Raw genomic sequence first — 27,564 nt, 5'->3', positions numbered from 1 at the left:
CGTCTCGTCTTTGTTCGTGAACTAAAATGTCCATATATTTTAGTCCAGTCTTTATTTACCGAACTGCATTTTCGTCTCGTCTTTATTAGTCCACGAAAATGATTTCTGATTTACTCCCAGTTATTGTTTATTAGTGGGGATTTTCGTCTCGTCTCGTCTAGTTTTCGTTTGGTGAAAAATGTGCGTTGACGAAAATATTTTCGTTTAGTTTTCGTTAACGAAATTAACACTACTGGATTGTTGTGGCGGAAGGTTCACAAGCAAGTTTGGTCGTGGCCGGTGTCTCTGAAACATCTTGCTAAGCAGTTAGCAACTTAGTGCTAGTAGGTCCCCAATGGGAAATTACATTGGGACCAAGTAGCACTTAGCAATGACACATCAAGGAATGCTATGGACAGCGGAAACATGCAAGAGGAGGGGAGTTTTGTGTCGGAGGTCATGGATGAATCTCCCCCATTATAAATGTTTTATTTAGAGGAGGAAAGCGGGAATGTTGTTGTGGAAGAGGACGCCAGAGCGGCAGAAGCTTTCTTTGGTGTAGAAGGTTTTACAGCCGTACAAGTTTGAACCCTTGCTTCGCAACGCTGCCAGTTCTGTTAGCTCTACGACTGCCGAAGACACAGACGTCCATCCCTGTGAACACTGGGACGCAACTCAATGGTAAAGTAAATGATTCTTATTTCAACCCTTGCGTATAGTAGCGGCGACATATGATTCAAGATGGTATGACCCCAAAAATTTGATTGACACATGTCCTTTGATATAAGATTGGCCGAATTTAGGTGTACAAGCTGACGTATAACTAACTGGCCTGCATAAGATAAAGAAAAAAAAAACCCACAGATTTTCAGACAGGATTTTTTTTTAAATAGAAATTTTCTAACTTTTAGGACAATATGGTCTGATAAAGAGTACATTTATATACATGTTTAAGCCAGAATGTTTTGAAATTTAAATATGACTTTGCTACGACTTCAGGGTAGGTTAACAGCTAAAGGATTCCCATGTTATCTCCACGTATTAGGCAGATCTGGAGCAAAGTGAAGCTCAGCTGAGTAGGGCGATGGTGGCGATTTTAGGGAGGCGAAGGGCATGATTTTGCCATATTTGGAGAAATGTAATTACCGCCACACCTTTAAATTACAGAGAAGAAAAGAAGGCAGAGAAAGTGTGGACTGCTGGAAGAAGTGCCGTGAACTAGTGAACGAAGTGTGCAATGGAAATTTTTTGTATGTTTGGCTCAACCTGCTGTGAAGCAGGATTCTCCACCATGAACACAATCAAAAATAAATATCGATCAAGGCTCAAAATGAGCACCTTGATAGGTGCTTGAGAATGGCCAATCAAACCCACGTTTAAAGCCTTGCAGGTCAGCCTAAAGCCCACTTCTCTCATTAGGCCATAAATAGAAAGGGGAAAAAAAACGGTCAGTTCAAGTGTTTTATTAAACAAAAGGTGAGTCAGGAAATTGTCTATACACCAAACTGTTCTCTACTTCAAAAACAATTTAGATTGTAAAACTGAAAAACATTCTATTTTTCTATATTTTTCATTTAACAATTCTATGTATGACATGGATGCATACATACCTGCCTTTTATTTTAGCGTTAAATGCTTTTTAAAGTAATGGATTCTAATTAAAAATGTCTCCGGACGATTACTAGTTTCTTTATTCAGACCCCCTTTATTGGTTACCCCTGCTCTAGACGCTGGCTCCCTGCTACACATAGCCTCTAATAGACCAACATCATGTTGGTTTCTCAGCAATGCATTTTAGTGTAAGGTATGGTATTTGTCCATTGTCAAAATTACTCCAAAAATATGCTGTTATTTTTAGTTACAGTTGTGCTTCTTTTGTTGTAAATATCTTGGTTCAGGGTTTTTCTTAACCATTATTCATAGGAGCATCCCCCCCCAGAATACTGGAATATTCTAATTGGATACAACATGATTGGAGTGAAATTGTAATCCTAATCAGGCCTAATTCTCTGAGTTTTTGGATAGGAAAAAAAGACAGCATAAAGAATTAGGGTTGTTATTAAGAAAATAGCAGTGAAAGTCTGCCTTTAGTCACCAGTTACTCCTTCAGAAAATTAACTGAGTTACTGCTAAGTGAAGGTAACATGTTACAAGCCAAAATAACTATGCGGGTACTTTTTATGATCTAAATTATCAAAGAATTTTAAAAACTTTCTTGTAATTGGAATCTATAATATGACTAGATCTTCAATTGTGGAATTGAAGGTGTTTCTATTAAGTAATACATTTAATAACTCCTTTAAAGGTCTACATCGCAGAAAAAAATGCATACATTGCAATAGATTGAAACATGGGTTATTCCAGTAAGCAAAAAACTCTAGCAGGACTGTATAATCTGAAGATTTTTGGGTGAGAAAATGGAAACTATGCAAGTAGCCTTGAGAAAGTAAAGAACATGTGTTTATTAAAGGTAGAAGAATTAGTTGAATTATTTACAGTGCTATTTACTGCAAAAGTTACTGTAACGCTTTACCTAGTAACACATTAGTCACAACACTGTACTCATACTTGATGTGTTTCGCTTTATCCAGGACTGGGTCGCAGGGGCAGCAGTCTCAGCAGAGACTCCAAGACTTTCCCTCTGCAGACACCTCCTCCTGCGTGTAATGGGTAGTCCCCTGGGCCTCCTACCAGTGATACGTGCCTGGAACACCTCCCAAGGGAGATGTTCACGGGGCATCTAAAAGAGATGACAGAGTCACCTAAGCTGAATCCTTTCGATGTCGAGGAGAGGTGGCTCTACTCCGATCCTCACCCAAATAACCAAGCTTCTCACTCATCACTAAGGTAGTGCCCAGCCACCCTATGGAGAAAGCTCATTTCGGCCTCTTTTATCTGGAATCTTGCTCTTTCGTTCATGATCCAGATTTCATTACAATAGGTGATGATAGGAATATAATAGGATAGACAGACTGGTATATCAAGAGCTTTGCCTATTTGCTCAGCTCTCTCTTCACCACGACAAACAAATGCAGCTTCTGCATTTTAGCAGCAGCCGCACTGATCCACTTATCACTCTCTTGCTCTATTCCCCCCTCAACTAAGAAGAGGACCCCAAAATACTTTAACTCCTCCACTTGAGGCAGGAACTCTCCTCCAACAAAAAGGGAAAAAACAGCCATGTTTTTCTGGTCAAGAACCATGGCCTCAGACTTGGAGGAGCTGATTCTCATCTCGGCCGCCTCACACTCAGCTGCGAACCACCCCAGTGCTTGCTGTAGGTCTTGCCAGCAGAATGACATTATCCGCAAAAAGCATTGACAAGATGTGCTAGTCCCCAAAACAGACCCTCTCTGGCCCTTGGCTGCACCTAGAAATCCTGTACTTAGACATTATCAACAGTACCCTTGACAGAGAGCAGCCCTGTCGGAGTCCAACATGCACTGGGAACAAGTCCGACTTAATGCCGGCAATGAAGACCAAATTCCTGTTCCGCTTGTACAGAGATTGCATGGCCCATAGTTATGGGCCCCCAACTTCATACTCCTGACGCACCCCCCATAGGGAAAAGGGACACAAAACAAATGTGGGCCGATTTGGCAAACTCCCAAGAGCACTCCTCAAAAACCCTTTCGAGAATTTAGAGCTGATCCAGTGTTCCACAGCCAGCGTGTTTCTCCAGAAGGCGAGGTTTGACAATCAGCCTTACTCTCCTCCCAGGACCCTTGCATAGGCCTTCCCGGAGAGAGACTGAGAAGTGTAATTGCTCTATATTTGGAACGCACCCTCCATCCCCTCTTCTTATCTAGGGGGAACCACCACCCTAGTTTGCCAATCCAGGGGTACTGTCCCTTACCTATGCGCGATGTTGAAGAGGCATTTCAGCCATGACAGCCCAACAACATCCAAGGCTCTAAGGTACTCAAGGCAGTTTTCATGCACCCACGAAGCCTTGCCACCATGGAGTTTTTTGACCACCTCGCTGATGCTTGGGTGATAAACTTATGCACCAAGCTTCTGGTCTTTTCTTCCACTACAGAGGATAACAGTTGGATTATATTATTCCTTCCACCATCCAATGATTTTCTCCTTCGAGGTCAGCAGCTCTCCGCTCCCACTGAAAATATTTTTATCAAAGCACTGCTTCTCCCCTTCAGAGGTACTGGATGGTTTGCCAGTAACGCTTTGAGGTCAGCCGATAGTCTTTCCCCATGGTCTCTCCAAACTCCTCCCAGGCCCGAGTTTTTGCCTCGCTAACAGGTACACATCAGGGAAGCTCCCCTCCTCCACAAGCACCGGAATGTATGTAAATCCCTTTATTGTCCCACAATGGGGAAATTTACTCTCTGCATTTGACCCATCCCCTTGGGAAGCAGTTGTCTGCCATTGTGTAGCGCCCGGGGAGCAGTGTGGGGTTAAGGGTTTTGCTCAGGAACCCAGAGTGGAGGCTGTAGGGATTCAAACCAGGTACTTGCAACCTTTTCAGAGCACAAGCGCACTGCTCAGTATCAGTACATGAAACACAAAGAGGAATGTTGCAAACAATCTGTTTTGCTTTTTTGTTTCAGATATAGGCCACCAGATCTAATTAGTCTTGGTCAGTCTGAAGTTCTGGTCTATGAGCATGGGGCTATGATGGTGGCTTCTATGATGGCCTTCTCTCTGTTGTGAAACTCCCAGAGCCTCACAGAAAAAGAGGAAGAAAAAGATAGAAACAGTTGGTTTGTCCTCAATGCACCATGGGGGGTGGGACTGAATGCCTGTGGGAGTGTCTTGTGATACCGTCTTGAAGAGAGAGGGGGTTGCAGTAATTGGATAGGCGATCCTCGCAGCCAACTGTGGAACAAAACAGCATCCTCTGCCCCAATAAAACATGGATATTGGTCCTCAATGTCCAAAATTATCATGGTTTATGGCAAAATAAATACAAAAACTGTGTTTGTGTTACATTGCAAGTATATTGGTGGTTTTTGTTAAGCTTTATTTACTAAATGTTATGACTGTATGACTGTTCTCCTGATCCTCAGACTTTATTCTCAATATTGTTTGTAATATTACCACTTACTTTTTCTCAGAGTATTACCAATTTGGTCTTGTTATATTTTTTATTTATTCCCCTGACTTCTCCTCGAGTCATATTAGTTACCCCTTTATTTCTTTATATCCCATTGCTTTCTTAAAGGTTTATCCTTGGGAAACCTACAGAGTATGATCAATTTATATAATTTACTCTAGTGTATTGAAAATATTTTATGTTTCCTTGCTGGTTTTATTTTCATCTGTAAAATCAGATTGTTTTTGTCCAAATACTTTTACATCCAATCATCATTTTTTTTCATGTAAACATAGCTACTCAGTTGTGTGTGCTTACATGAGATGAACACATACACTCCCACAAGAAGGCAGAGTGAAACTTTTGAAGGTAAGGTTGAAGTGGCTATGGGGAGGGTCAGAGGGATTCCTAAACATTGGGTAATTTTCAAGCTGAAATGGCTGATGATAGGTATTTTTTTAAATACCGAATAGCAAGGAGCATCTTTGCTACACCAGTGCATAGCAAACCCCTGCAGCTCAGTGTGATTTTCTGTTCTTGTGATTCTGATATTTTGCACATTAAGGGGAGATATGGACAGCCCCTCCCAATATAGAAAATAGAAGTTTTAAGAGAAGGATCCATTCATCCATCCATCCATCTTCTTCCGCTTATCCAGGGTAGGGTAGCGGGGGTAGCTGCTTCAGTAGGGAGGCCCAGACGTCCCTCTCCCCAGACACTTGGGCCAGCTCCTTCACGTGAATCCCTAGCCACTCCCAGGCCAGCCGAGAAACATAGTCCCTCCAGCGTGTCCTGGGTCTCCCCGTGTTAAGAGAAGGATAAATTAGAGGAAATAAAACACAAGTAAGATAGGAGAAAAATATATGTTGTTTCTCTTTTAGACTGTTTTCATGTAAGGAAAACATGATTCACACAAAGCATGATTGGATGTACAAAAAAAGGATACACAGCAGGGTGGTTAAGATTCAGAACCTCAGTGGAAGACATGAGGCCACTGAGTACTTTAGAGAGGCTAAAAAAATGCAATCATTAAATTCAACTTTGAGACTTGCATTTAGACTAATCACATTATAGTTTGTTCAACATTGGTTTGCTTGCATGCATCAATCTCCAATGTGAGACAAATATAGTTTATTTTCTGTGCAAATAAGTACTATCTAACAATATCACAATGAGTGTGCTTCATTCATGCATCCACTACCACATCTCAGGATGTAAGAAAAGAGAGGATATAGTGGAAAGAGCAAATGAATGTTTGTTTTTCAACATTGTGCATTCCTACCCTCTTCTATTCCTAAGCAGGAATACGTGTCACAATGGGGTGGAGATTTTGAGGACATAAAATTCAGAGACCAGGAGGCAGAGGTGAATCTTTAAGATTTCATGAAGAACAGAGGCAGAAAACAAAAAATCAAAAATACTAAGAATCAAAAAACCAAAAATCATCAGGGAAAGCTTGAGTGGGACGCCAGAAACGAGGGAACAACAAACAACAACAAGGAACCAGTACTGAGTGACTGCAGAGGTGGAGTATATAAGGGGAACAGAACAAAGGATGGACTAATGAGCTGAATATGGAGCAGGTGTGTATGGAACTAACTAGAAGGAAACCAAGGGGAGGAAACAAGCACAAGAGGACAACAGAGAGTAACTGCTGTAAGACTAATGAAAAATAAAACAAAGATCAACAAAACAGAACAACTCTAAAAACTCAGTCCCAAATGGTGAAAAACCATAACAATACACAGTTCTGATATTTTCTACCACCAACTTTAATGCACAGTTACCAATCTGAGCAACAGGTAGGCAATATTTAATCTCACATTCGCGTGTGGTGCACATTAAGCTCTGACAAAGTCTTCTCAACCAGCTGTGCTTGCACAGAAATCGCTCTTTGCACATGCTTAGCTCTGTGTTTGCGGTTGTATTCTGCCTTGGTGGTGCTAATGAGAGGTCATGGAAAGTTTTCTTGAATTACAACAAAATGAATCTCTATATTATATCCAGAATTAATATTTTATTATCCGATAAAGACCAAGACAAAAAGACACATACACTTTCTTTGAATATTTATCTTTCATAATTGCTATCCATCCAATTAGGATGTAAAAGTTTCCTTTTGTTTTCTGTTTTCTCTAATTCTTTTGAATATTTTAACATTTTCGTTTCCTTTTTTGAATTAAGTTTGGATTGTCATGGCAATGTGTTTTAGAGGTGTTTGGAGTGATAAAATTAGGTGGATGTCGTCTTGAGTAAAACTATTCTACAGTAGTTTAGTTTTTGTTAGTCAAGAGTTAAAATAACTGCTACCATACCTTTCATTGAACAAAAAGTTCTGTTGGTGTTTCATCAGCCTAGTTATAGCTACAAAATATTACTGTCCCTCCTAATTTTCATTGCCATAATGGCAAAAAAGGTTTTTCCCATCTTCTAGAGTGTTATTAAATGTTGCCTGAGCATTTATCTTTAATTATTTAAAACATGAATTAAAAATTTTTGGAATTATGAAAAAAAGTCAATGCATTTTCATTTCAACTACTACTCAGCCAGGAATATTTGTTTTAAGATTAATCCTTTTTTTGTAATCAAAATGTGAAGCTAAAGGTGCAAAGTTTAAAACAAAAAATGCTTGATTCAACTGTTATATACACTCACCAGCCACTTTATTAGGTACACCTGCCCAACTGCTCGTTAACACTTAATTTCTAAGCAGTCAATCACATGGCAGCAACTCAGTGCATTTAGGCATGTAGACATGGTCAAGACAATCTCCTGCAGTTCAAACAGAGCATCAGTATGGGGAAGAAAGGTGATTTGAGTGACTTTGAACGTGGCATGATTGTTGGTGCCAGAAGGGCTGGTCTGAGTATTTCAGAAACTGCTGATCTACTGGGATTTTCACGCACAACCATCTCTAGGGTTTACAGAGAACGGTCCGAAAAAGAAAAAACATCCAGTGAGAGGCAGTTCTGTGGGCAGAAATGCCTTGTTGATGCCAGAGGTCAGAGGATAATGGCCAGACTGGTTCGAGCTGATAGAAGGGCAACAGTGACTCAAATAACCACCCGTTACAACCAAGGTGGGCAGAAGAGCATCTCTGAACGCACAGTACGTCGAACTTTGAGGCAGATGGGCTACAGCAGCAGAAGACCACACCGGGTGCCACTCCTTTCAGCTAAGAACAGGAAACCGAGGCTACAATTTGCACAAGCTCATCGAAATTGGACAATAGAAGATTGGAAAAACGTTGCCTGGTCTGATGAGTCTCGATTTCTGCTGCGACATTCGGATGGTAGGGTCAGAATTTGGCGTCTACAACATGAAAGCATGGATCCATCCTGCCTTGTATCAACGGTTCAGGCTGGTGGTGGTGGTGTCATGGTGTGGGGAATATTTTCTTGGCACTCTTTGGGCCCCTTGGTACCAATTGAGCATCGTTGCAATGCCACAGCCTACCTGAGTATTGTTGCTGACCATGTCCATCCCTTTATGACCACAATGTACCCAACTTCTGAAGGCTACTTTCAGCAGGATAATGCACCATGTCATAAAGCTGGAATCATCTCAGACTGGTTTCTTGAACATGACAATGAGTTCACTGTACTCAAATGGCCTCCACAGTCACCAGATCTCAATCCAATAGAGCATCTTTGGGATGTGGTGGAACGGGAGATTCGCATCATGGATGTGCAGCCGACAAATCTGCAGCAACTGTGTGATGCCATCATGTCAATATGGACCAAACTCCCTGAGGAATGCTTCCAGCACCATGTTGAATCTATGCCATGAAGAATTGAGGAAGTTCTGAAGGCAAAAGGGGGTCAAACCCGTTACTAGCATGGGGTACCTAATAAAGTGGCCGGTGAGTGTATAGTTTGGTTTTCGACTTTATCTAAAAAAAATCCAATCTTTTAAAAATGCATGTGGGGTGTAGGAAAACAATATGAGCCAATTAATCTTTTATATTGTATTAGTAAAAATCTGGGAGACGCTGGGAACAGAGCCACTGAAGCCTGAGGTGGCTTGAACTTCTGTTTCTGATGCTGCCTAGAGGCAGGCAATGAGGCACAGGGGATGGCCCAGGACATGCTGGAGAGAATATTACACCATTTACACTACCCTCTGAAAACCGATCCGCACAGAGCTTGGATCAGTTAACCGTGCCGAGCTTGGTTCCTTACGACCATTTACACAGCTCGCTAGCACGGTTCCTCTCCTCCTCTATTGTACTTACTGCTCTCTAGAGGGAAACAAGCAAACCAACATTCAGAAAGTTATGTTTTGTTATCATTGTAATATTTCGTTGTTTGTGAAGTCAGCCGAAATATGCAGCCTTTGATGAATTTACATGACAGACTCGGCTTTTGGGAAGTGGTTACAATAAACAATAGTCTCATCATGGCTTATACAGTAGATGTAGGAAACAACAACAGACATTGAGGGTCATTACACTGCTAAGCAGAATCATCAGTGGAAATTGTGTGGCATGGTAGGGAAGCTAGTATTTTTATGAATGTATGAAATTTCATGATAACAGAGGAGAAGATGCGGTCTGCTCAGGTGCTCTTTGTTATCTGAGAACCGTGCCAGAACTGAACCGTGCCGAGACCTACTGATGAACTAGTACCAGTTTAGGGTGGTTTGATTGTGTCTGGCACGGTCTGGTTCAGTTTTGCATGCAATTTACACTCAACAGTTATCTTGGTTATCGTACACCTTTGGCTTTCCCCCAGAGCCGCTGGAAGAAATATCTGGCAAGAGGGAAGTCAGGATGTTTCAGCTCAGGCTGATGCCCCTGTTACCCGGACCAGTGAAAGACCGGGGGTTCATTTCACAAAGCAGGGTTACTGAAAACTCTAAGTTTTCTAAACCTTAAATCACGGAAACAGATTTTTCTGTTACACAAAAGAGTTTACTCAACTTTTGCTTCAGTTGCCATAGTAGCATTATGCCCAGAGCTAACCTGGTCGGGAGCAGGTTTTGTTCAGTAAACTCGGAGTGTCTTCTGTCTCTGCTCTTCTTACAACCAATCATGCTGTTTTATTTTCTTATTTAGTCAGATTTTTGTTGTAGGTTTGTGCATGAAAAAAAAAATCTTTCACTAGGGTTATTCATTCACTTCGCGTAAGATACATTAGCTTTTAAAAGTAAACATTGCATGTCCATTTGATGATATGCTAATTTTCACAGATATTTATAGGGGGAGGATTCTACAACTCAGTTGAGAGGATATAAGGTTTATTTTTCTTTGGTTGTTTAATATGAGCAACATGCGGATCATTTTGTTTTTATTTATCTTATCTTTACAGTAGATAAAAAACTACTGAAATTATTTTCAGATTACAGATAAATAGATTAATTAAATTTGCAGAGGGAAAATTAATTACTTTAGGGTTAGGATTATGATTCACTCAGTAATAACAAACTACTGAGCCTAATGGCACAATCTGAAGCCATTCTATGGGACTAATCCTCTGATAACAACCATTTATTGGGATGATAAGGTATGGAGTGGCTAGTAACATTTACCCTAGAGTGAACCTAGAGTAGGTTTTGTTCAATACACTCTTAGTGTCTTCTGTCTCCACTATCGTTATAGGCAATCATGATGTTTAATTTCCTGATTTAGCTAGATTATTCTCGAAGTTTTGTGAATACAATAAAAAAAACATTCACTAAGTCTGTTAGGGATATTAGGTTTTAGAAACAAACATTATGTCGTATGTGAAAGATCCTATTAAAGAATGATCTGCATGAATTCACAGAGAATTAAATATTTATAAGAGAAGATTGTTAGACAACTCACTTGGGAGGATTTGAGATTTATTTGTGTTTGTTTTGTTTAATATGAGCGATATGCAGAATATTTATCTTGTAGGATATTGCCCAGGAAAATCACAAATTTCTGCATGGAAATATCTAGTTCCAGTAAAATATTGTTATCCAGTGTACAAAACATAAATCAGATAATCAAAATCAATAAAAAAAAATGGAGTTTAAAAAATATTTCTATCAATATATTTATGTCTATTTTTAAGGGTGAAATATTGAAGTAATTGGATTCCTGTTTATCAATCAGTTTGACAGAGGCATCCACTCCTCTCTTCATGTTCAGTAGAAGCCTCTGGAAACTTTTCATCTCATAATGTATGTTTAAAATGCAAACAGGGAACTCTTCCGCAGCACAGAGGTGGTTTCTACTGGTTGTAATATTTTACTTTCCGTAAAATAAACCAAATCATGTTTGGAGTATTGGACCTGAACCTTTCCTTTTCTCAGAATACTGTCTGTCAGTTTAGGAGTGTTGTCACCTACAGCTGTTTACTAGAGGAAGAGAGACTTAGTTACCTAAATAAAAGCTCTAATAGCAAGGAATAAAAGGAAAGCGCTGACTCTGTACCTGCAGCTACATTGTACATTGTGACTTCTATAAAATCACAATAAAGTCCAAAGCAGCTGCATCCTTATCTTAAAACAAAAAAAAAATCACTTCTAAGTCAGAAAAAGTCATTTGTAGTCACACATCTTAATAATGAAAGCCTTTGTGACTCATTAGAATGGACAATTAAGGACACATGCTGGGTCGTGCATGAAAATAGACCCTACCTCAGAGGTAGTGAGAATGGCCCCCAGAAAACTAAACTAGCTTAAACTAATTAACATATCCTCTAATTAAAACACATTTTAAAATATAAGGTTTAGCAAGACAAAGTTTGGTTCTGGATTTGGATTCTTCAGATCAAGCAACCATGTTTGCAAGAACGTGGGGGATTCTCTGATCATACATGTGTAAACTTTCACATCTCTCTCCCTGTTATTTCACTGAGCTCTGTTACATCAGGCTGATTCAGTGGATTCAACCATCAACGTGTTCCCAAGGGGGACCAAGTCCCAGGTGTTTCTGACTACCCAGTACGCTCTCACTCTTACTGTATTTGCGTACGCAGATGTTTAAGCTTACACCTTGTGTACATACTTAGTAAAAATCCCCCCAGGCCTCATTTTGAGCCATGCCGTTAAACATTCATTCAAAACTGTTTTTAATCTGCCTTTTTTTGTTAACATGTGCCTTTTATTATTTGCATACAGTTCACTAAAGTAAGGCAGCATATGCATGTGTGTGCGCAGCACTGTATATGTGTGTTTGTATGAGCGAGAGGCTAATGGAGCTTATGAATGAGCCACAGCTGCCCCACTGGTCAGTTCTGGACAGCTGATGAATGAAGTGGAAATGAATAAAACAAACTGCTGGGTGATGCAGCAACATTTATGAGTCTGGCCTCCACATCTCCTCGACTATATTTTCATCTCACATCTGGCTTTATGGAGATGCACGCCCTGTTGATGCAAGAGACAAATATTTAAGGCATTGTAAGGTCATTAAGTTTGTTCATGCTCTCATCAGGAACTCATGAGAACATGAGATGATGCTGTATTTTGTAACTGTAATAAAACAGAAACAGGACTGACAGGAAACAGATATGTAAACAATAGAGTTAGTTTTGTCTGCACACCAATGGTGAAAGACGGAGATGGCTGGGAAGGCTTTTTAAAGAGAGATGGAAAAGAAAGGCAGGAGTGAGAAACAAAAGGGGTATCATTCAAAGCTTAGACTCTTCTTTCTCCTCTTTTGCAAACAGATCCTAATTCAACATGTGCAGATTTCCATATGTCATTAAATGTTTGAAAGTGGTTGCTGTAACAGTGATTAGTCAGCAGAAATGTGCACTTTTGTTCAATGTTGCAAAAGGGGTACCTGGATGCCACCTTCTACTACAGGAAACACACACTACATTGCTGTAAGTTAGTCTTTCACTATCTGACTAACAACCAGAAACATTTATCTCATCTTTATTATTATTATGAAGAACACGTTAACAGAAATAACAGAATATTTTTATCGATAGAAACATAGAACAGCATGCTGTGTATTTGAAATCTCAATTTGTAGGCATTTTTCACATAGTTTTAGGTAGACGTAGACAACTTTTATTGTCATTTTGTATACACAGAGTGTACACAAAACGAAATTTTATTTTGTACAAAGTTAAGAACATATCCATTCCATAAAGTGCAGCAGTGATCAAATGTAAACAGTGGGAGAAAAGACATGGTGCAAAAACGAAAAAGTTCAGAGCATTAAGATAAATATGCAGTGTTTTTGGTTAGTTGTTATTATTGTTATCAAAGTTTATGACTTGATTTAGAGCTTTTTCAACAGTTCAGCAGTCTGATGGCAGCAGGGAGAACAGTCCATGGTGGGGGATTGAGGGGTCATTGATAATGATACGGGCTCTTAGATGAAATTTCTTTAATGGAGGGCAGAGGAGCCCCATTGATCCTCTCTGCTTTTCCAACCACTCTTCTCACTTTCTTCCAGTCTGAGGTGCTGCAGTATCCGTACCACACATTGAGACAGCTTGTCATAACTCTCTCTCGTGCTTCTGAACTCTCTGGTGCTTCTGTACAAGGTCGTGAGGATGGGTAGGGTCAGATGGGCTCTCCTCATCTTCCGCAGGAAGTACACGCGATTTTGTGTCCTTTTCATCAGTGAGGAGGTGTTTACAGTCCAGGTGAGGTTATCTGTGATGTGCACCCCTGGGAATTTGGTGCTGCTAACCAGTTTTACAGCTGAGCTGTTGATGAGCAGTGGAGCGTGATTAGGCCGGTTCTTCCTGAAGTCGACGATGATCTCCTTCATCTTCTCCATGTTCATCAGGCTGTTATCTTTACACCGGCCGACCAGCTGCTCCACCTCCTCTCTGTACTCCTTATCGTTGTCATCTCTGATGAGGCCCACCACCGTGGTGTCATCTGCAAACTTCACCCCGTGGTCAGTGGTGAACCTGAGGACACCACTGACCATCACAATGAAAATCAGGGGGCTCAGGACGCAGCCCAGAGGGTAGCCTGTGCTTAGGTTGATGGCATCAGAGGTGTTCTGTCTGAATCGGACTGACTGAGGTCTGTTTGTGAGAAAGTCTAGCAGCCAATTGCAGAGGGGTGTATTCCCAGCTGCTCCAGTTTGCCTATCAGATGTTGCGGGATGGTGGTGTTGAAAGCTGAACTTAAGGCCAGGAACAGCCTCCGCACGTGTGTGTTCTTCCCCTCCAGGTGTGCTTGGAGTATGTGATCACCTGTATGCCTTTCCACATCCTCCTGGTGTTGCTGGCATTGTGGAAGTGATCCTGGATCTTCTGGCTGTGTTTCTGCTTCGCAGTTCTGATGGCACGGTTCAAGTTGGCACGCACTGTCCTCAGTGCCTCTGTAACCTGACTGGAAAGCTGAATTCCGTACTTTTAGCAATTTCCGAACATCCCCATTCGTCCAGTCGTTGGTTGGCCCGGGTGGTGATGTTCTTTGTGATGCTGATGCCCTCAATGCATTAGTTGATATAGTCCGACACAGTCACAGCATACACATCTATATTTATATTGTTGCCATAGGTTGCTGCAGCTTTGAACATGTTCCAATCAGAGCAGTCAAAACAGTCCTGGAGTTTCTCCATGGTCCCCTCAGTCCACACTCTGACCTCTCTCACTGTTGTTTTTGCCCTGATTAGCTAGGGCCTATATGGAGAAATAAGCATGACAGATAGGTGGTCTTGGGGCCCGGGTCCTGCTCTGAATGCATATTTAATTTTAGAGTAGGCTAAATCCAGAGTGATTTGTTTCAGAGTTGCAAAGTCCAAATGTTGGTAAAAATGACGGAGACAGTCTTCAAGTTAGTCTGGTTAAATTCCCCAGCAAAGATGAAAACGCCCTTTGTGTGCAAATGGGAGCTCAGAGTTAGCCTGTTTTAGAATCTTCATGGCTTCTTTTGTATTAGCACTGAGGGGGGACATGTACAGCAGCGATGCTGACCACAGTGAGCTCTCTGAGCAGATAGAATGGTCTGCAGTTAACAGTCAGAGACTCAATGTCTGGAGAGCAGAAGCTGGGACCAATCTAGCATTTTTTTACCAGTTGTTGTTTATATACACACAGAGCCCCCCGTCTATAGTCTAACCACTGAGTTTTCTGTTTCTATTAAGATAGTACGGAGTGTGCCCCTCCAGGCTAACAGCATTGTCTGGTATCGATGAACGAAGCCATGGCTCTGACAGGATGATGGCGCAGCAGTTACTAATCTCCTTTTTTAAAGAGATTTAGTGTCGGAGATTATTCATTTTGTTATCCAGTCAGCAGACGTAGTATAGCAGGACTGATGGGTTAGGAACAATATTTGTTCTGTATGTAGTTTTTAAGATGTTAAAAAAAAACACTTTATCTGACAGCACAAAGTAAAACAGGAGCATCTTCTCCACCTCAGGAAACACTGAAACCCCCTAAGGGCACCTTCTCTTCCCCCTCCACTCCTTACACACATGACTGCATCTCAGCTTGACCCATCTGTGAAACTCTGATCCACCTGGATCTAAACTTGCCTAGGACTTCTGGAGAGCACCCGCCACACCAAGACTGAGCTTCATGTGGTAACTCAGAAAGTAGAACTTCCAAAGCAGCTGCTAGCCATCTTCTACACCACCATCATTCATTCTGTCCTGTGTTTATCCATCTTTGAGATGAATCACTGAAAGAACAGGACAGGGCCAAACTGGTAGAAACAATCAGGTCGTTATAGAAGATGATCAGGGCTGACCTTCCTTTCACCTATGACCTGTACAGGTGTGGTCTATAATGGTTCTCAGTCTCGGTCCTCAAGGACCGCTGCTCAGCATGCTTTACAGGTCTTTCAGTAGCAGCACACCTGCTTCAAATGATTGCATGAGCTGTTCAGCAGCCGCAAAGGCTACGTTCACACTGCAGGCCTTGATGCTCAATTCCAATTTTTTTGTGAAATCCACTTTTTTGGCGTTACTGTTCCCATTTCCAAATACATGCAACTTGTATGTGATCTCCTGTTTGAACTGCATACAACAAAAGTGTCCCGCATGCGCAGTAGAGAACGCAATGACGTCACAAGCAAGCGTGCTCTGTGTTTAGGGAATTAAACATGGATGGTAGTGCTGGAGAACATCTAACGATCTTTCCCAACATTAAAAACTCAATCTTTCCAAGATGGTTAAACATAAATACTACTCTGCTCGTTATCGTCCACCATTGTTGTTCTTTTTCTTGCCACTTCTGCGTAGCAAGAAGCAGAAGAGTGACCACTGTCAGGTATTAATGACATTCAAGTCTGATGGATGCAACCTGGCTGTTCAGACACAGGTCGCATTTGAAAAGTTCAGATTTGTATCTGATTCAGGACCACATAGCCAAGCGGCCTGGGTCGCATTGGAAAAAGTGGGATCAGTGATGTTCAGAGTGTCATTAAAAGACACTCATTAAAAGATCAGATCAAGGTCGCATATGGGCAAAAAAAAATCGAATTTGGGTCACTTTAGGCTGCGGTGTGAACGTAGCCAAAGTGCTGCAGAAGCCTGTTAATCATCCCTTTATATTAGTCAGGTGTGTTGCACCAAGGAGATATCTAAAACTTATAGGACAGTTGTGCTTGAGGACCAGAATGAAGAACCAGTGGTCTAGGGTCAAAGAAGATCATTTGTAGTCTCTGCAGACTCCACACTTCACATTACCTCCAGGATGAAGCCACAGAGTACCAATGGCAAAAGCCAACTGACACAGAGACAGTTCCTTCTTCTAGACTGTGTCTCTGCTGAACTCAACATCTGACAGCCAGAGTAGATATGCACTCTGCTGTAGCACTACGACATGCCTTCAATTTACTGACTTAAAATGGGCTTTACTATTAATATTAATATTGTCTTGCCCTTTTTGTTTTGTTTGTTGATTGTGACATTAATTATATAAAACTAAGTCAAAGTAATTTGGTGGTTATTGTCAAGCTAAGTCAAATGGGAGAACATATGAGGACATTGTTTTCAAATCTTGCCCCAGATTCTCAGTTAGATCCAGGTCAGGACTTTAACTAGGCCATTCTAACTATGAATCTGCTGTGGTTTTAAGCTTTCATGGCTGAATGTCCAGGATGGTTGTTCTGCTGGAAGTTGAACCTCCAGCCCAGTCACAGGACTCTGCAGCCTCTTAACAGGTTTTCCTTTAGGATCATCCTGGAATTTTTTTCATTTTATAATCTACTTTGTAAACCTCTCAGAGTCACACTTAGCATTTGAGAACAGTCCAGTAGTGTTTTGAATGCAGTGGTTTAAGAAATTGAGAACCTTTCAGATGTCCTAAAGCAAAGACGACCCCTTTTACTCACTTAATTCTCAAAATAACCAAGATATGATATAATCTATCCAAGTCTTAAGGTAACTCTGAGGTGTGCCTGTCCCTTTCCAGTGAATGTTACATCTGCAGAGTGACGTTCAACTACCTTGAATCTTTTATGACTCAGACAGATTTTGTCATTTTGTTTACACAAGTGTAAAACAAAAAGAAATTTCGTTTGGAACAGCTCTCTGGACAATTTCATCTTTTTTAAAAGTGCAGCCTTGAAAAATAGTTAAAAAATTAAAATAAATATATATTAGAAGTAGATAGAAGTAGTGATCGGTAGTGATCAATAATAACAACAAAGTTGGGTATAGGCTCTCTTACAGTGATGACATCAGTGACTTTGCAAATGGAAAAGCTAGGAAGCACAGTTTTTAAGAAGTGAGTGAAGTGTTGAAGAAGAACAGTGTAACACACAGTCAAAAATATTGGAAGGGGTAGTTAAGGTATTCAAATACAGCTTTGACATATATTTACAGAGATTTATGTAAATTTAATTCTTCAGCTTGAAATTTCATTTTATTTCTACCTGCTTTCAGGTTACTTTTTTATTTCCATCATTTAAGAACGTTTTTTATATTTTATTCTTTATTTGGTTTAGCTGTGGTTTTGTTTTTGCGCTACAGATTTTTTTTTTTTTTTTTTGCACATTGCTGTTGCATTTGGAACCAAAAAGAATAAAGCTCATTGCACGTTTACTTTAGTTAAATTGCATCCTAGCATATTTTATTACTCAGATTATGTATACAAATAGGAGAGTGTAAATAGCACTACTAGAGCATTAATACATTTACAATGGGTTTGTGTATTAACTGATCATTGCATTGAATAATCTGATCATTCCACTGCTGATTGCCACAATAAATTGGTAGAAATAGAAGGCTCCAAAATCAGGGCCCCATTAAGATTTGGGTCCGCCCTGCTCATCCATGTCTCTCAAACATGTCAACAATTTCTGTAGGCATTGGATTATCCCGCACTAAAGGAAATTATTCAAGTTCTAGAGAAACCAACTGATCTATATTTGGATTAATCGCTCTTTATAAGGACTCATATTTGTGTTTACATCGGAAAAGTGTCTGTGTATGTGTGTGTGTTGGCGTATTGTGAGGACCCACTCCGAGAACAGTTTTGCTTCGGGGTTAAGCTTTATGTTTAGTGTGTGAACGGAGTTAAGCTCAGGGTTAGGGCCATGCCATAGAAAAGAATGGAAGGCAATCTAAATTTCTGATTAAAATAGTAGAACCTACTCTCTATATGTGTGAATGTGTGTGAAACACTTCCAATTGCAGCTCCTCTTTGGGGGAGGTCCACTGGTCCTGGCAAACAGTGTCTGGTCTTATCTCTTGTGTTTTATGTTTTAGCAGCCGGGGGCACAAGCAGCCCTTTGTGACCAAGAGGTTGCTGGTCTCCCTCCAGACCAACCCATGCAGCTGTTCACCACTGTTGTTCATATCTATGTGTATGCAGGCTTGTCTGAGGGGACAAATTGATGTATGTGTGTCTATGGGGCATGTATGTATGACTATTTGACTGTGAAGGCAAATATGAAGGCTTTGTATCTAGAAGATGCATATGTACATGTGTGATGACGCTCATATGTTCTGTAGTTCATATCCTGTGGTGTTGATTTATGACCAACTTCATAAATTCTCATTTGTTTCCCTGAGTTTGGAAACAAAGAACCAACTATAAGCATCTTGAATAAATCATGTTTGCATAGGTTTAGCCCTCCTAATGGAGAGTGAAGCTTCAGCTCATATTTATGCTTTTTGCACGTTCACCACAGACACCTTTAGAATATCGAGATGCATGCTCTTTTCAGAATTTCCCTTTCTCAAAACAGTCAAAGATTGTTGGGATTAAAGAAGAAGAAGTGGAAGAAGTTCCAGAGTTTTAGCAGATGTTTGCCCCCTCTGGCAACAAGTTGTAACAACACAAAGGAAATGCACCACCTGTGGCTCCACAGGTCTTGTTTAGATTTATACTGTCCATAAATATGGAAGTTATTTAGAATGTGGCATAATGCCATTTTGGCAAAAAGAGGGCCATCACCAGGGCAGATCTGAGCTCCCTGTTTTTTAAAAGCTAATCCAACATTTACCTTCATCTTATTCAGACTTCAGTCTGACCCTTTTCGTCACACTAGTTTTATTTTCTGACTCTATTGTGGAATCTGTGATGGTGTTTGAGGAGAACTTGTTACCATTTTTGGGGGGTTTTGGGGGATCTATTACCAAACCATCCCCTGTTTTCTAATTATAACAGAGACTAAACAAAGTAACCAGGTAAAAGAGAGCATGCAGTGGGTCACACCATCATGCGCCCCAGAATCTCTTTCCCATGAACCGCGTAATGAGGCCTGTAGAATAGAAGTTTAAAACATCCTTTTCTTGCCCCACAATATTGTGGTGTTACAGCAGCAGCAAAAGTTTATAGCAAAAGTTGTCAGACAAATGTGGAGCTTAAAAAAGTGTATAAATAAACTGAATAAGTGACAGAGTTAAGAGAATAAACAAATAAAATACTGTACAGTGTTTTTACAATATAAATACTGTGCATCTGGAGAATAAATAATCCATATACAGCTGTGGACATTTTTACAGTAATGGATATGTTAAAAGAGCAGCAACACCGGAGAGACTAAGACAGAAACTGTGCAGAAATCTGCATTTTTAATGTGAACTATTGAGGTTATTTGGAACAGTGATGGTTATAGTCTAACAGGGAGGAAGGATCAGTGATAACGCTCCCTTGTGCATTTAGGGAGCAGCAGTCTGTAACTGAAGGACCTTTCCAGTTCAGCAACAGCTTCATGCGTGGGGTGGAAGACATTATCCAACAGAGATGACAAATGTGGTAGGTAGAGGAAAACACATATTACAAGTTGGACAACTATAATGGCATGTATGAAAAATAGCAAAAATAATTACCTTTAAACATCTGCAATGAACCTTGTGTTTTGTGAACAGACTGATTGCGCTAATGGGGGTTGAAATCAGTTGCATCAGCTGAACTCTACAGCTGCCTTTGCAGGTAGAGGTCCTGATGACATATCGTTTGTTAAATCAGAAAGCATCAGGATTTATGGCTAAAACAATACAATTCTTCAATCTAAAGCATTGGTTCATTTAACAATAGGAGCTACACTGAGTCTGTCTACTGTTTTAAAACAAGCAGTATGAAGAGATTTAGGTTTAAGCATTTATGGTTGATTTCAATGCTGCACAATACCATTTTTACATCCTTCTCCTTCACCTGGACTCCACTAAACTGCCCAGTGGACATCTCTGTTCAGTGACACAATGCGTTGTGCCATTGACCCGCTGACGACTCCTAAAAGGAATCCTTGGCAAAGCTGCAGGACAAAGCTACATGCTGTGTTGGCTTTTGAATGCATAGAGGGCAGGAATGTTGCCCTTCAAACTTAGCCTCTGGTTATCATGAGCCACAGTGAGAGAACTGAAGAGTATCAGACATGGTTCTAGACATTAATGATGTTCTGAATCCCATCATTTATGCTCTGAGGAAGTGTCAACCATCAGGCTTGGTTCATCAAGTATAAATCTGTTCTAATTAGAGCAATAAATCTCTGTAGTCATGTAATATTTTGTAAGTAAGGGGAAAAGTGGTAAAACAGAAAATGATTTCCTCTTAAACCGAGAAGAGTTGTCTGAAAGTTGTTTTGAAAGCACATGTTCACCTAATGTGAGTCTTTTTTATTTACTATGTTTCCTACACTCTATTTATTTTAAGATTTACGATTCCTGAGGTTGTCACATGCTCTGTTGTACACTTATTAGGCGCAGCCAAAGGCACCCTATATGTTGACCTGTGTGCATGTGTGTTCCCCCAGCATTATGGATGGTTCTGGATCTACCCTGGTTTCTACTTTCTGTAGGACCTGCCTGGAAAACCTCAAAGGAAGGCACCTAGAAGGTGCCTGATGAGATGCCTAGGACATAATTTCCTACGATGGAGAGCAGCATCTGTATTCTGAGCTCCCCTTAGATGACGCAGCCCCTCATCCTATTTCTAAGGCTGGCTCCAATAAGCAAAGACAACTTTAGCATATCTTTAAACCTAGGCCAGCACCCAGAACAGTCATCTACAGGGATAGCAAATGTCAATGGAAGCTTAGTAGGTGTAGTGACTCTGCATAAAGGACAGCGAATTCTGAAGCTCTTACAAGTATGTGCAGTACAGTTGCTGAGCAAAGAAGCAATGCTCATGATTGGCTTTGTGTAGTTCTGACTCTAAGGAGAGTGCAGACGTCCTGCAGCCTGAGGCTGTTTCAATGAAGATTCTTTAGCGTCTGTGGAGACAGCATCCCAGCGATTACTTTTGAGACCATACAGTAGCTTGTTAGACCAGTAAGATTCTCAGTTAGGTGCTGATATAAAGCTGATTCATAACTGATTGCATAGAAAGTACAGTTTTGGTTCTTTCACTGTAAGTTGTAATCATCAAAGTTAAAAAGGTTGAAGTCTTGATACATATCTGTTATGTAATTATTTTGTGCCTTTTTTAGTTTTTCTTCCATTGATTTGAATGATCTCCGAATTTGATATGCCATGTATTCTTAGTACTAGGAAAAAATTATGGTGCTTTATACAAGCAGTGGAAAACTTCATTCTTTGACACAATCTATTTTTGTGTGTTTGTAATCAACCAAAAAACCAGGAAATGGAATCTCTTTTTCTTGTTGAGTCATCTGCTTCTTTGCAATGATTCACTCTGTCCTCTTTAATCAACTTTAATATAAATCTTTATTGATCTTATGCTACTCTGTTGACTCTGTCCACCTTTGTGTTTTTATGCATTTATAAGTTCTGACCTCTATGTAGGAACATCTGTGCAAGCACAAAGAAACGGGGCCCTTTCTTGACAAATATACTGTTCCACAAAGAGGACAGGAGAAGAAATAGCAACCTGCCAGTCAACAGCTTTTTTCCCTAATCAGCCTCGGGTTGAAAAGATAGATGAACCATGTTGAACAAATGTCTGGAGAGACCAAAGCATTTCTGAATGTTTCTCTCAGCCCTTCCTCCAGGGGCGATGGTAAAGGCTGTTTGCTCAGCCTTTGTACTGACTCACAAATCACAGTAAATGTCAGAATGAGGAGATTAGCAAGGTAGAATAGGTCTGGGATTCTACCTGCACCGTTGTCTTTGTTGACACCCACCTGGATGAACTGTTATCATTGTGAACCAGAGGTACATACAGGTAGATCCACAGCTGTTCTGTTTTGATCTGAGCCCTGTGAAAGTTGTTGGAAAAACTAAAGAGGGTTTCATTGTTAAAAAAGGGAGATTTCCCTTCTTCTGAGCCACACAATGTGGCCCTATCTCAAGAGAGTCCATCATTTCATGACAGAGGAGGCTAAATCTGCCCATGCACTGCCTGGGAGCAGTAACAGCCTCTGTTTTAGAGCTGCTATGAATCAACTATAGTAAATATAACACTTGTTTGGATACAGTTACAAAGCAAAGCAAATATCCTATCAGATTCAACAGAGACGACTTTCCCCTGAAGTTTTGTTTGAGAAGACGTGTGCAGGTGATGAGCTCAGGTTTCAAAGACAGGTTGGATAATGAAGGATATTTAAAAAGCCACGTCAGGCAATGCCGGATCTTAAGTCCTGGATATGTTCCTCATCATTCATCTCATCCTGTTTCCTGACTTCTAAAGAATAAGGGATCTAAGTCAAACCTTTGCTTTCACCCTCTTTGTGGTTCCAGAGTATTCAGTTGGTTTAAACAAAGAAAAGGAAAAGCAGAGAGAAAAAGTGTGTTTTGACAACTTCACATTTCATTGGCTCCTGTGGAAAGGTTTCCCTGCCTTCACTCCTCTTTCACTCCTTGTGTTTCCTTGTGAATCCAGCTGTGTTGAATAGATCCAAGCGAGACAGGAGCAGAGATGGCTCTCCTAACCCGTTGTGGTTTTTTAGAAAGCATCACATTACAGCTAATAGCACCCAATTTAAGTTATTTGGATACATATTAAGGCCTTACACCAATCTGGGGGGAAAATCCTGCATAAAACAAACAGATGTGATCTTTTCTATATTTGCAGGAGAAAACTCACCAAGAGATTCCGCTATGTGATACTTATTATTGATGTGCAGTTATTCAAAGTTTTCCCCTATTGGATTAAGTGATGAGAATGCCTTACTAGAAAATCCCCTTTTCTTCCAGCTGCAGCATCTGAAAGTCACAGAAAGTTGCTTTGCAATCTGGAGAAACATATTCATCTTTATCATTTATCAAAGTTTGATAAATAAGGAGTCAACAAAATATTTTCTTTATTTATACATATGAAAAAAAATAATAAAGACTTACAAGGTTGGGATTGTTTTTCAACATTTTCTAGTAAGAGTTTGTTTGAATAAAAGATTAATCTCTCAAATTATTCACACATGTATTTCTTCTATGATTGTAAGTTAAACTGTGATTTAGCGTCTCACTGAAAGGGTTGAAAATGTTGAAATGTTGCATAGCGAACCCCAGCTGTTTCTTGTCCCTTTTTTTAAATCCAAAAACAGCTCCTGCAAAATGATGCTCAAAGAACAGTGATTAATGTTATTTAAACCTGATTTCATCCTGAGCGTCTTCCTCTTTGTGTCTTCTAGGTGTTGGATCTTATTGTGCAGACATGCATAGAACTTTGAAGCAAGAGACATTTTCAAGTAAGTTGGACCCCCTGCTTGCTGCCGATTTAATCCAAAAAGCATCTAAAGGTTCGACTCATGCTGTAGCTGAATGTTTGATAAGATTTGCTGGATCTTTAGAAACGTATGTGCTGAATGGCTGCGCCGCTCTGTGGTTCTGGTTGAAACAGAGAAGATGAAAGAATCTGTCTGTTTTCCTCTCAGTGGAGGCTGGAGGGTTTTGATGCCACATCGTTGTTCAGAGTAGATCATGCATCTACTGGTTCTGTTTTGATTGTAACCTGTCTCACCAACACTTTGGGCCCTTGAAAAAAATTCTCCCCGACTCTGACCTTCTTCGGTGACTTTGTCTGAGAAAAATGTATGTTAAAAAGAAGTTGTGGAAATGTTTGCTCATCGCTGTCTCTGATTTCAGAACTGAAAGTGGATTTTTTTAGGTAGCATAATTGAAGTGTCTGCAGTTTAGCTTATGTTGCTTTTGGTTTCAGGGCCACATATTTGAGTTATGAGCTGACTGATGTGAGGTCTGGATTGTCCAAACCATTTCGGACTCCTCTGACAGGCATCTGTCCTCTGCAGGTGTATAATTCCCTGAATTAGAAGTAGCTTTCAGTTGGGTAAAGGTCAGCTTACTATATATTATTGACTTTATTTGTGTCATTTTCAGTATCACAATGATGTGATACTGCTATTATGTCTTTCTCTGCCATCGAAACTTCTGAAGCTTAGATTCCTGTAAATGCTGTAGGTGATTTATCTCCACCTATATTTAAGTTTGCATTCACTTATCTCCAAAAAAGACATAATATATTTCCTGAGAAACAAAAAAAAGGATTTAGGTATTATTAAAATGTTGTTTTTGTTCCTTTTCTTGCAGTCATTCTTTATTTTTGGTGACAATCAGTGTGGAGGTTAAAAGTTAAATGTTATATTTTCTCTGTGTTTGGTACTGTTAACGAAAGAAAATAGATGCAGGGTTGATTGTGTTATTGATAACTGATAAAAATCTGTAACATTTCCACTCGTCTCATTACATCTTTATTTGAGAAGCATACTATGCCCAGATCTAGTTATTATACCGGCCAATCATGGTCAGCCAGATAGGAGCCAATTGGTGCTGGAACAGTACTGATCTTGGATGGAGGAGCTGCTTTGCTCGTTAAAAGCTTGGATGTTTGAGTTTACTTGTCAGAATTTATATGTTACAGCTGAAATCCATCTGATTGGTTGATGCACAGATGTTAGATGTTTTTTTCTGCTGATTAAATGTCAAAACAAGGGGTGGAGTCAGCACAGAGCTGCAATGTGGCCCGGTTGTTATTTGATGTTTTTAATAGCAGTTTTTGACACGTTTATGATTTGTGATCGTCTTCTGTTTTTTCATTGTGTTAAGCCAGTTTGAATATCTTTCTTCAGAATATAAGGTGTGTTTCCATCTACTTTTTCTGATTTATATTTTTGAGGTATTGCATCAGAAATGTTTTGTTGAAGCAGTAAAATAAAAATAAAAACTCCCTTAAATTAGAAGAGAAGTTTTAACGCTCACTTAAGGTGGCTTTTGCAAAACAAGGTCAATACACAAAAGATTGATGAAAAAAAAAAAAACTTTTATTTGAATCGGCTCTGAAGTAGCAATCAGTCACATTGACTGATGAGCTGTTTCTGCTGTCAGTGTCTTCCCATAAGTTCCTTTTATGCGCTTAAACATGGCTGGAAGCAATATCACCATTGCTAGCTGACATGTTGACATAAGGAAAATTTGCACGATAGAATTGAATTGAAAAAGCTTCCTGGATGGGAAGGGAAAGTTGTCAAACTTGTAAACAAAGTCTAGAGCATTGTTGTTGTTTTTTTTTTACTTTTTTGGAATTGCACAATAGTACTGTAATACATTCATTAAAACTTTTCCTCCATTACTGATCTGGACGACGATGTAAGATGACATCACGCCCAAGCTGTGCTACTCGGTTAATTTGCCTTAAACCATATTAAAACATTGCAAATTACAATTTCCATTTTTTTTTCTTTATAAAGTTTGCTTAAATTTTGTGTTTCATTGAAACCCAGCTATAGAAAAATATATTTCTTAAAATCCCCAATCAAGGATGTATTGGCAGTGAAGGGTTAAGTTAACAACCTATGTACAGAGGCTTTGGTCCTCAACGCTGCTGGCACAGGTTTCAGTCCCGGCCTGGTGACTTTTGCTGCTTGTTTTCCTCTCTCTCTAATACCGTTTCTTGTCTGCCTACTTTCAAAAATAACAACAAAAGAGAAGCCACTTTATAAAGTTATAAAATAATCTAAAAAACAATTATTAAATTCATGTCATTATTGTGTTGTTGTTTTTTTTACAAACCAAAAAAACAGTAAATATATAGTTTGTTCTTGTAACAAACGCATAAATCCTTTAAAACTGAATTGACTGACAGAAGCAAGACTGCCATTCAACCAAAGCCAGTGGGCCTACTGACCACCAACAGCAGGCAAGGCAGGTGAAGTGTCTTGCCAACGTAAATGTGTATTGGGCAGTTTAAAAGAGGCTAAGAAAAATAGAAAATAGCCTCGGTGTTGGAGGTTATAATTATGTATAGTATTTAAAGTACGGTACACTTTACATATGGATGGATATCGTTTAAATTTCAACAATTCTGTTCTCATTTTGATTTATTTTTATTTCTTGTATTAATGTTACTATAAATCATGTCATAGTTATTTTCAACCTCTATATAAATTTTTAACATATGAACTCTAAAATAATATAATTAATTTTCTTTTCATAGTTAAATTTTCACATGTAGCTTTCTGTCTAAGAATATAATGTGGATTCTTCTTCGCTAATATAAGGTAATTTCATTACCATTAAGGACATTGGGCATCCAAACTGACAATCAAAAATGAAAGAGTTGAACAATTCAGGGTAATTTAAAGGGTAGAACCAGTTCCGATCAACTATATTTGCCCAAACCCTATATATTGGCATTTCAGTGCAACAAATAAAAGTTTAACAAAAGTTAACAAAAGTTCAATTAAAAAAATTATTCTAAATAATAAAACTTGCAAAAGCTGACTTTAAAAATAACTGCTTTGTATGGAGCAGGAATGACTGAAGGGGGACAAAGTATCACCCCTGCCACAAAATAGTGAGTCCATTTACAGGCTCTCTGACTATACTCTGTTAATATTATTTATTTATTTTTTGTTTTTTTTTATAAACAAACTGCAATATTTCAGTTCTGTTACTGTGTTTTTCATTTTGTAGTTATTGCATAAAGATTTTTTGCTTTGTATTGTATTAATCTGTCTCACCTAGACATCTTTTTTCTCCACTCACTTTCTTCACATATGTGCATAGATAGATAGATAGATAGATAGATAGATAGATAGATGGATGGATGGATGGATGGATGGATGGATGGATGGATGGATGGATGGATGGATGGATGGATGGATGGATGGATGGATGGATGGATGGATGGATGGATGGATGGATGGATGGATGGATGGATGGATGGATGGATGGATGGATGGATGGATGGATGGATAGATAGATAGATAGATAGATAGATAGATAGATAGATAGATAGATAGATAGATAGATAGATAGATAGATAGATAGATAG

The 27,564-nt window shown here is 39.6% G+C and overlaps 1 long non-coding RNA gene across 2 annotated transcripts in view; it reads left to right on the top strand.

Annotated features, from left to right (window-relative positions):
- LOC119789179 overlaps positions 1–27,564 on the top strand; it is a 184,497-nt gene that overhangs the window by 137,784 nt on the left and 19,149 nt on the right. For both annotated transcript variants that reach the window (XR_005281551.1, XR_005281552.1), the window contains exon 3: positions 23,906–23,962. This is a non-coding gene — a long non-coding RNA (uncharacterized LOC119789179). The remainder of the gene's footprint in view (positions 1–23,905; positions 23,963–27,564) is intronic.

This window comes from Cyprinodon tularosa, unplaced genomic scaffold, assembly GCF_016077235.1.
Source record: "Cyprinodon tularosa strain WSP-4 unplaced genomic scaffold, ASM1607723v1 ctg332, whole genome shotgun sequence".
In the NCBI taxonomy this organism is placed as follows: domain Eukaryota; kingdom Metazoa; phylum Chordata; class Actinopteri; order Cyprinodontiformes; family Cyprinodontidae; genus Cyprinodon; species Cyprinodon tularosa.
Note: the sequence above shows the minus strand (reverse complement) of the source record. Positions and strands in the feature narration are given on the sequence as shown.